This window comes from Mytilus edulis, chromosome 9, assembly GCF_963676685.1.
Source record: "Mytilus edulis chromosome 9, xbMytEdul2.2, whole genome shotgun sequence".
NCBI lineage: Eukaryota > Metazoa > Mollusca > Bivalvia > Mytilida > Mytilidae > Mytilus > Mytilus edulis.
This window is the reverse complement of record NC_092352.1, coordinates 53,761,168-53,771,577: the sequence shown is the minus strand read 5'-3', so window position 1 is coordinate 53,771,577 and position 10,410 is coordinate 53,761,168. Positions and strand designations below refer to the sequence as shown.

At 31.6% G+C, this 10,410-nt stretch overlaps 1 long non-coding RNA gene across 1 annotated transcript; it reads right to left on the bottom strand.

Moving 5' to 3' along the window:
• Positions 1–6,376: 6,376 nt before the first annotated feature.
• LOC139488585 (uncharacterized) lies at positions 6,377–8,853 on the bottom strand. The gene is made up of 4 exons (XR_011656042.1): positions 8,359–8,853; positions 7,331–7,536; positions 6,775–6,841; positions 6,377–6,467 (listed from the first exon to the last, which is right to left on the bottom strand). It is a non-coding gene; the product is annotated as an uncharacterized lncRNA (long non-coding RNA).
• Positions 8,854–10,410: the final 1,557 nt, after the last annotated feature.

The window sequence follows — 10,410 nt, the reverse complement described above, 5'->3', positions numbered from 1 at the left end:
CTAAGATATAAATTATCTAAAAAGTTGGCTTTAGATGAATTTGGCTAGTTATTTTAGGTATTTTATACATATATCTCTTCAACGGCTTCGGTATTTATTCATCCTCGGATTTCAAATGTTTGGCTTTGGGCGTTCCCAATGAAGGTAAATCCAGAAAAGCACTTCGGACGCAAGAAATAATTAAATGTGTTGTTTTCAATTTTTTACCTAAGATTCGTGAACATGGATTAAGTTCGTCATCACAAATTTTGAGATAAATTCTTTGTAACTTATCAAATGATATATGATAGCGAAATTTAACCATGATCAAAATTAACAAAAATCTTTCATAACATATTGAACATATTTGGTATCACGAATTTGACCAGTGATGATGTATAATTCGTTTATTTTGACTATTAAGACTCATTTAAATTGGTAATCTCGAATTGAAATAACAGGTTCTAAATAGATGTCCATATTAAAATATGTTTAACCGTCTTTTATTTATATGGCGCCCTTCTTCACGTAGAAAACACATTTTCACTTTTTTTAATTAATATAATAATGTTATATAAATGATATTAACCTTTTGTAATAGTTACATGTGTGGGTTTTATGAACGGTACTTGATGCTATCTATTTAAATGGGTTGGTTGATCGATGCTTGTCTCGTGTCAGGTGGTAACATGAATAAAAAAAATCGTTGGATATCAAACATTATGGTTAATCTTTCGTAGACCAAACGAGCGTCTGGCGCCAACACTTAAAAATCAGTGACACGATTCTCCTCTTCTTTTGTAAAAGCTGTCGTCTTGTGCATTTTTATTGACCCTCGTTATCTTTTATTTCTATTTTTATAGCTAAACATAATAGTTACTCACGTGATTTCATTGTTTAAATGCATAGTTAAATTCATTTTGGCTCGATTCACGTTTTCTATTGGTTTTGTTCAGTCAAAAGAAACATTTGCCTAACTTTCCTTCTTAAACCAAAAAAAAAAATAAAAATACAAGATTAAAAATAATGGTTGATTAAGCAAGCCGATTACTATTTCACACTTTACTATGTCTATTTATTCCTGTTCGTGCAATCAACCTTTTACCTAATTGGTCTTTTTTCCAATACACTCACTGTTACATGCTGAAGTAAAATGAAAACAGATTAAATTAGATCAATTAGTTTGTTTAAAATAAATGCAGCAAATCTTTAATTGAAAAAAGTATGCAAACTATAGATCTATTGCAAGAATTTCTCTTAAAAAAGCCAAAGAAAACCAGAAATTCAGTAAGGTGAAATTTTTATAGTTTTAAAAATAAATTTCTTATCTTATGTTTCATTACTCTATTCCTTAAATATTGTTATAACAATGCAAAAAATAATAGAAACTGACGTATTTTAAGAATATTTGCTATCTGTCGCCGGCGATAATCCTTACTGTCCATAACGCTGAAATGCTTTCGGAGTTTGCCCTACAAAAGTCTAAAATTCTGAAAAGACCAATTTTTTTTCTTGATTTGCATGAATATTTACTCGACATTCTCGAAAACTGATTGACAAATTCTTGACATGTTAATGTCTTGAGATTTCTCGACATATTCTGGACATACTTATTTTTCTCAGTACGCCTTGACATATTCTGGACATTTAGAAATGTGTCTCAAATTTACTTGACAATATCTGAGTTTTATAATTCATGACCAAAATAGTATAAACTTTAATCTGCAATTAGTTTTCTTTATATACTATACTGTTGTTTCAATTTACACTTATTACAACACAACATAAATGAAAGTTGGGGATAAAAAATAATTGAAAATTTTGGTATATAAATATTTTTACAAATACAAATATGGCTATCAAATAGAAAGTATTAACTATACACATGTGAGTATCTTGATATAAGACATATTAAAAATGTTTGTTTTTTTAAATAATTACAAATATTGATTTTTAAACAATTGCTAAATGATTAAAACCAATGACACTGTAGACATATTTTGTTCCACATTCATAATATTCAATGTCAATATGGTAAATAATTATTGTACAAAAATGTGGTTTTCATAAATAGCAAAGTATGATGGTATCCTAATTCGTCCAAGGATTAAACAGTTGAAAATTTGTATAATGCAATTTGTTGGAATATATATATATAGTATTACACGAAGACAAGATGTTCCCTATAAAATTTAGGTATTTCACACCAAAAAGGTACACGCAACTGTCATATGGAAAATTACTGCTTTACCTGTACTCAGCAATGCAACTTATAAGTTGACTGACCATGCCACTACAATTTAAAAAGTTTGTTGATAGATGAAAATGAAAATCATATGATAGCACAATGGGGATATTTTGGTAATTCATAAAGGAAACCGGAGTGTATCTCGCTCCGCTCGTTCGCTTCCATTTTTTAAGGGGAACCGTTCGCTTTCATTTTTTAATGATAACCGGAGTGTATCTCGCTCCGCTCGCTTGCTTTTCTTTCATTTTTTACCATTTCTTAGTTGAGAAAAATTGATTTTTTTTTCTCTTAAATCCCACAGAATTCTTTCTCTTTTTTTTATGAAAATTTAGGGCTTTTTTACTTGAAATGTGGGTATTTTTTTAGGGGTCATATTTTTTATGTTTGGGGTGCGCTGGACTCGTTCAAGTTCTATACTACTTACTGCTACTACTCCTACTACCACTACTACTACTACTACTACTACTACTACTACTACTACTACTACATAAGTTGTATTTTTTTCAGGTGAATAGAAATTAGATGATCTGTGACATCACAAACTGGATCTTTCATCATTTATAGTAGAAACTGAATTTAATAGATTTATCGTTGATCTATGTATTTGTTTTTATTTCATCTTTAGTGATACGTTTTTATCTTGACATTCTAGTGGCCATATTTTCTTTGAAAAATAAGATTTGCTGCAACTTATATCAGTATCAAACAAAAACGAGAGCCACAGGTGGAGCAGGATTTGCTTACCATTCCGGAGCACATGAGATCACCCCCAATTTTAATGGGGTTCGTGTTGCTCAGTCTTTAGTCTGATATGTTGTGTTTTGTGTATTATTGTTTGTTTGTTGTTTTTTTTTTCATATCTATAGGAGTATTATTTTCTACAATGATGTCTGAAAAGTAAACTTCATTAGATATACTCGATAAGTTGATTAAATCAATACCTCTGTTAACATATCTTATTTTCAAAAAAAGGCTGTTTATTATCTTTAGGTTTATTGACACGAAACAGCCTATGGTGGCAAAATGCTGTACTCATACGCAAAAATTCATCAAGCGGAATGAAGAGCCTGATTATGTTATGTAGTTTAACTATTGATATTTGACCCAGTTTGCATAATAGCTGATGCCTACCGTTGTTTTTAAATATAGATAAGAAATCATCAAGAGAATAATTTTTATGAAGTTTAATTAATGTATCGATTGAGACGTTTCCCACGAGCCCTATTATTACATAGCTGTTTGATAATTGTACGGGAAACTTTAATTTCGTTAAGGAATATCTGTTTCACAGATGCTAGCGGATATGTTCCAATTGTAGTTACTACGATCGGTTACCCTTTTTCCTCGAATTTGACATACCGAATGAGAATTATTCCAGGTTTGTACTAGCATGTGCAACTCGACAGGTGCCACATATGGAGCATCTAAAAATTCTCCAGTTCTTGGTGAGGTTCGTGTTGCTCTGTCTTTACGTCTTCAGTTAGTTTTCTATGTTGTTTTTGGTGTACTGTTGTTTGTCTGTTTGTCTGTTTGTCTTTTTCATTTGTAGCCATTGCGTTGTCAGTTCATTTTTGACTTATGAGTTTGAATGGTTCTTTGGTATCAGTCGCCGCTCTTCTTCACATTGTATGCAATTGCCTTTGTTGATTCTTGATCGTGTCGAGTTGATTACATTTATTGAACAAGTAAATACAAAGTCGGAATCCATCACATATAACATCTGCAGTGGCCGCTGCACTGTTGGAATATCTACAAAGACAAAATAGAGACAGTCAACAAACAAACAAAAAAATATGTAGAACTGGGAAAAGAGACGGAGGAGGCCCAAGTGCGATGGTAACGCTGAAGTGTGATGATTTACGCCTTAGTGCGATGGCCTGTACGCATGAAAGAAAATCAACAGAAGTGCATTTATAACATGTATAATATAAAAGTAGATTTATTGATTGTTAAAACGTGGTGTATATAAATTTAAATCAATTATTATGGTCTATGGATATCCTTACAATTGCACACTATACGAGAGATTGTCCTTTTTGATTGTCTATATGTGGGAACACTTCTGCATTAGCATTTTATCTATAATACGTTGTTGCATTCATAAGGTTTTCGTTTATCACAAATGTATAGATGGCTGTATTTGAAAAATGTCACGCCCAATTGCACGCAAAGCAGAATCTTTCGGATATTTCGAAAAATAAAAACCCATTGCTACAGAAGATTAACTCTCTTCTATCAAAAAATCCTTACCGTTAAAAAAAGATAAAAAAAAACTCTAATTAAAAAAGATTTATAACATACACATTGACATCTACATCGACATGAAAAGCATTGCAGGTAACTCATCATAGATACCGGGATTACATTTAGTATTTACGCTAGACGCGGGACTCGTAAAAAAAAAAGACTCATCAGTGAAACTCGAATCCAAAAAAGTTTAAAGACCATATAAAAACGAAGTAAATGTAGTTTGTGGAGACCATAGCATTTCAGCATTGCCACGTACATCGTAATTCGGCGTCGCTATCAACAAAATAGTGTCAAAATGACAACATCGAATTTGAGCTAGAACAAAAACGCACTTCAGCGTGACCATCGCGGTCCGGAGTACCAACGCGGTTCGGCATAGCATCGCTGTGCGAAGTCCTGCATATGATATATACATACTCTTTCATTCTCCATATAAATACTGGTGAGCAAATGGTCAAAATAGGTGCAATTTGGGTACTCTCACATTTGGGCCCGAGGGATGATATTGGTCGAGGGTGATACGGCATGTGATACGGATTTTGACATGTATTATACACTTTATCATATATTTCAACAGAAGAGTATTATATTATATGAACTGTTTTCTGATCCATAGCACTGGGTTACCTTCAGTTCTACTTTTGTCTTGTTTCAAAGGCCTTAAAAGAACTGCTCAATTACTTATCCGAAGCACCTGGGTTACCTTACAATTTGCGTGCTGTTGTTTTAAAACTATTTTGTTTATTATTGTATTAATTTGTGTGTTTTGTATTTTTCATAGTTGCATTTAGTGTGCCAAAAAATATGAAAACTTGATGTTCGTGACGTCACATACAATATGAAAACTCGACGTTCGTGACGTCACATACCAAACAATGACGTCATTCAAAAAATTTACCTATTTTGAGGAAAATTTTTCTTAAGCAAAAAAAAAAACCAAAACTGACTTTATGTAAAAAAAAAAAAAAAAAAAGTAGGGGTGTGATAAAGGGTATGCGATAAAGGGTAGGGGTGTGATAAAGGGTATGCGATAAAGGGTGCGCATCAAAGTTGCGCGATATGGATTAAACAGCAGGCCATTTATCACATATGCAAAACTACTGTATTTACTACTAAACATATGATAAAATATGGTCAGGTTTTTGAAGTGATTGCAATAATTAGGTCAGCTGATGGGTATGCATTTTATATTGCTTCTGCATATGATGGACATCCTTTTTAGTGGTTTTTGTTTTGTGTACAATGGTAATTTGGAATGCAATAATTGACAATATATATGATATAGGGAGCATTATAGTGTCCAATGCAAATTCAAGGTATACATGTATATTTAATAGGTGTGACCTTTACCATTTACCTTAAATCAATACAGTTGAACTGTTCTTTTTGGTATAAATTTACCTATGCAGCATGTGACCAAGTTTGAAATAAACATAAGTTATCTACATCACATAGTTATCTTCATTGTCATAATTGTGGCACATAAGAACCAGTGGCAGTCTTGATAAGATACTTTGTATTTAAATTATAAAATAAAAAACAAATCAATAGTGTAAAATGTGGATCACTGTGACCTTCTTTTGCCTGGAAGCTGAGTTACTAACTGAGACTCTGAGAGTGTATATATAAGTTTGCATGATCTGACACCTTTTAGTTGCTGAGATATACATTTTTTGTATATGAAATTGGATGTTTAATGAAACCAAAGTCAGTGATGTGGAAAATGTAGGTCAGTGACATCTGTGTACAAGTTTACATGATCCTACATTTTATAGTTGAGTTTACTAAATATATTGTCCAAAAAGAAATGTTATAAATGCCTGCAAAACACCATTATCAGATTAAAAAGTCTCAAATGAAACCTAAGTTTTTTCTCAAAGGTAACTAAATGTAATTATCCTAAAATGTGTGTATTTACCATTGACAGCCATCCTTCATTTTTCTGCAAAACTGCTGCTAATAACCTGCTGTTAAATGATGACCATGAGACCTACAATTGATAACAAATATAACAAAAATTAAATAAGTAAATTTATATAATATAGGATTCATAATAAGTGAGAGTTTTATATTACTTGTTATCAATGTTGGTTGTTCAATATCAAAATAATGAAAATAATGATAAAAAAAGCCATATTCCATATAATAACAAGAACATTGCTAAGTATGGCATCCTCTCACTATAGAAGACTGTTGCTTTCAATGGGTGTTTAGAATCTACAATGTCCACTTTCACCTTGACATTTGGGAATATCTTTTCTATTAATAAAGTTAAAGCCTAAATTCTTTAAATTTACCTGTATTACTTTCATAGTATCAACCAGTACCAAACATTTGCCATTCTGCAACAAATTTAGCTTCAACCTAATGAAAAAAAGTGGTAACAAATATATATAAATGAAAGTACATGCAGTGTTCAAATACTATAGCTAAAACATATTACATTTAAAATTAACTGGAAACTCAGGCTGTTAACAATGAAATATGTAATAATTATATGTATAAAGGCTTTCAAAACCAAATAGGTTTCATTAAATTTGTTGAAATTATACATTAATATAGATTTCATTTAATAAATACAAATATAACTTATTCTAGTTCAATATTTTTGTTGAAACAAATTCTGTCATGTTCTATACATGAAAGTCTTCAAGTATATATAACAATGCTTTACCACAAAATTGATTTGAAATATTGACCCTAAACTTGAAATTATTACCAAGATATGTTAATTCATTTTTATGACTGCTTAAGTGCAAATATGAATATAAATATGGTCCTCATTATACTTTATATCTACTTAGGAAAATTAAAAAAAATACTTTGAAATTATATGACTAAAGGTTTAATTACCTTCCAATTATTCATTAAATCAACCATGTTTAAAACTGTTTCTTCTTTTGAATTTATTTACAGGATTCTTTTGCAACTGCAAATATTTTCTTTCCAGTTTCATTCTCCTTTTTCTTTAAGTATGGCTGATGAATTCACAGAAAGTACATTCAATCCATTAAGGAAATTGTTGAAATGTGTGGCACAAATTCCTGCATGTATCAATCCTGAAAAATATGATATGAAATGTCAGTCTGCACATGTATTGGTTAATTAGACTATAGAGTTCATAATTTTATTTGGAATATACAATTGATTTTTTTTCAATTTATATATATATATAATATGATTGTGAATTCATATTTACCTTTATTCTTATAGATCACAGACTCATATTTATTTCTAATAATGTGGAATGAGGGTGGGTGCCCCTTCTTAATTTCCTTTTTTGCCTTCATGCATTATCCTGCATTCTACACATCATTCTAGGTGTTTTTAAATGACTAAATATGTAAGGTATCAGACCACTTGGTCTCTCATCACATGCCAAAGATGACTTAATATGAAAATTATGATTATAAAATAAAGAAAACTAATATTTTGAGTTTGTAAAACATTATTTTTGTGAATGAATCATTGTGACTGCATTTGTTTACTTTTTCAATTCTAGTTTTATTTATGGTTATATAATTGCTACCAAATAAGTATTTACAAAATAATCCTCCCCTTTTGGATGCAAAACTAAAAAGCCCCTTATGTATAGATGTCTTTGTGTTCATTGCAAAAATGATAAATAACTTCCAGGGGCAAAATTCCAGAAAAATGACCAAGTCCAGCTTCATAAAAAATTTGGGCAGCACTTCCCCTCAAAATAAAGCTTTTTACCCTCAAACAACACAAACCCCAGACCATAATAGAGGGGAATTGAAGAAAGAAAAAGAGAGGTGTGGGGCAGGTTCATTTATTCAAGACATGAAACCATACACCTTCTCCACCCAGTAAAATGTGTAAAGAGAATATATAATAAAGAGAAAATTGAACTCTCTTACCATGTGCAGCTTTTGAATTGATAACAAATTCACCAGTCCCATTTTTTCCCTCATTTCTACACTGTTACACTTGTATGATATGCAGGTTACATACACTGCAGCTACAATGATATGGTATGGACAAAATGCTCCACGGCCTCCACCTCATGGTCCAAGCCTTGAAGGTCGTTTTTCCGTTCACAGACAGTATCCGCAGGGGACAGTTTTACATCTTAACGAACATATTCTGCGCTAGGTGATCAGCCAGAGCTAGCCATCGACCTTCTTTCCAGGTTTCGTCAAACGAAAGATCACTGTCTGTGATCGGACGCCGAATTTCTCAAACTTCCAAATGATCTTATAAGTTGAGAATCATTTAAGACTGTGTGAACTTTCAGGCTGAAGCTATTCATATTCTTTATTTTAAAAGAACGCATGCATTTATCCCTTATGATAAACCTTCCTTTCTTCTGAACGATGAGCTGTAACATGGAAGTTGTTTACACACGTTGTCAACAAACGACATCGGAACTGTTACCGTGACCTAGATATACAGACGATATATCCTAAATTTTTAAACAGGAACCAGTTTTACATCAGTAAAATGTTGTTATCTCCCTTAGTATCGGAAGTCACCTTAAGCTGTCTGTTTGTCAAATAATGCTAATAAACATTGATGATCAATAAGTCACTTGCAATTGAATAATTCAATCTCATTTGATTTGTATGCATGTGAACTTCAATTCAACCCTTAGATAGAGATGGATAAGCATGGATTGTGAAGTTATACAGGTAAGAACGATAATAAACATATGTTTAATCTATAATATGAAAGTAAAGAACTAGAAAATCCCAATTGCACGATTATTCTGTCTATTTATATCTATATGCATGTGTATATCGCTTATATGATCATCGAAGGTCATCATGGATGCAAGTTGATAGTTAATTAGATGGCGTAGAATACACCAAAGTCGAGGTTACATATTATCGAGTTGATGCCCTGTAAATTGTTTTGTTTTGACTTTTATGTTTTAGAAATGGATAAATGATCTACATGATTAAAATTAAATATGAGAATTCCAGTCAAATTGGTGAATATGAATTGGATAGCTAGTGTCCCTATAAAATTTTTCGATTACACCAAAATTTATATATATATATGTGGACCATTACATTGTTATTTATGTTCGATACAGTTCAGTATTCTTTATAAAAATATTTACATATAGTAGTTTGTTTGCTATGAATGAATGACTTACGCCCGGATTTAGTTTCTGTGAAAAAATCATTTTAATATATACTCTAACTGATAACTAAATACATGTTTTATAATGACGATATATCCACCATAGGCGCTTTATGAAGAATTAATTAGATCATTTTCAACCTGAAATGAACACGTCAAAGAACCTTGACTGGTGTCTTTCAATGTATTAACATAATCTTATAACTTTTAGTTAAAGTGTGAAATACATTTACTTTATTGACCAACACAACGGGTGGCACATGGTGAGCAGGATCTGCTTATGATATGATCCCCAACACAACGGGTGCCACATGGTGAGCAGGATCTGCTTATGATATGATCCCCAACACAACGGGTGCCACATGGTGAGCAAGATCTGCTTATGATATGATCCCCAACACAACGGGTGCCACATGGTGAGCAGGATCTGCTTATGATATGATCCCCGGTTTTTGTTTTGATTAATGTATGTTGGTCAGTCTTTTTGTTTCTATTTTGTGTTTTGTTCTCTTATTATAACTTAAGGATGTATTCTTCTGACTTTTCAGTCTCATTCAGTCTCGTTGAAATCTCGTTCTTGAATTATTTCCAAAACCTGTGAAAAACTGGAAAATATCAATGAATTTTAGAAATACTATAAGCAAACATAAATCTGTGAAAAAAATTGAGTATTTACAATGAATGGTTTTTGCGTAATCCTGTTTTCAAATTTTACTTATTATAACCTAAGATAAAGTCGAGGGGTTAGTTTTCTATGTTGTATTTTCTGTACTATTATTTGTCTGTTAGTCTTTTTTATTTTAAGCCATGGCGTTGTCAATTTA